The sequence below is a fragment of the Otolemur garnettii genome, unplaced genomic scaffold, assembly GCF_000181295.1.
Source record: "Otolemur garnettii isolate 467f Iridium unplaced genomic scaffold, OtoGar3 scaffold00009, whole genome shotgun sequence".
Lineage (NCBI taxonomy): Eukaryota > Metazoa > Chordata > Mammalia > Primates > Galagidae > Otolemur > Otolemur garnettii.
This window is the reverse complement of record NW_003852404.1, coordinates 38,448,608-38,449,510: the sequence shown is the minus strand read 5'-3', so window position 1 is coordinate 38,449,510 and position 903 is coordinate 38,448,608. Positions and strand designations below refer to the sequence as shown.

Below are 903 nucleotides of genomic sequence, written 5' to 3'. Positions count from 1 at the left end.
AAAAAAAAAAAAAGAGTTCTTTGTATATTTTGGTTTTTTAATGCAACAATTTTTATTTAGCATAATCAAAGTTTACAGAGGCTAGAAAGTGCATTAATAAAAGCCAGTCTTTACTAAAAGAAAACAGAAAATATATTATTGATTCAAAATACTTTACACTTGAATGATAAACTGCAATAACTTATTCTATGCACCTACTAATAAGAGAAAGAAAGAGATGAAAAGAAAAGAAAATGTTTTGAGACGAGCTCAACCTCCAGCTGGTATCAGAGAAGTCAGTAGAGGTCACTAAGACCCGCAGTCTTTCTTGCTTTTTGCATTAGGACCCTCAGCTGGAACTGTTTACAGGACAGAAGATGTACATGCTTCAGGAAGACATCCAGGTCTATTACTCCTCACCTTAAGGCTTCTTCCAGGTAAAAGATAGTGTCTTCAATTGCATTTTCTTCTGCATACAGATTAAAAATCTGTTTGTATAGTGGCGCTGTGGGAATGATAACTTCATCAGATTGATTTTCCATTTTCTCCAGAGCAGAACTGAGTTCTTCATCCTTCTTTTTCCAAAGTTCTATGTTTTTATCAACCTCAGTTACTTCTTAATCCAAACAAGTAACCATCTCTTCCAGTTTTTGGTGACCTTTTTTCAGGTCTTCCCCTGTTCGTTTCAAGGCATTGAGCTCTGCTTGGGCACAATCCGTTTCCTCCTTCTTCCTCCATCTTAATTTCTCACTGACTGCTGAGATGAGAGAGGCTCTATGGTGTCCTCACTGCTTGTGCCATCTCTACTGAGACCAACGGTGGTCATAGGAGGCTGGGAAGGGTACTGGGAACTTGTTGTGGCAGGATATGAACCACCAGGTGGGTAAGAACAACCTCGGTAACCACTGGGATTGGGAGGGTATC

The 903-nt window shown here is 39.1% G+C and overlaps 1 pseudogene; it reads right to left on the bottom strand.

Annotated features, from left to right (window-relative positions):
- Positions 1-266: 266 nt before the first annotated feature.
- Positions 267-903, bottom strand: part of LOC100960646 — a 905-nt pseudogene continuing 268 nt past the window's right edge.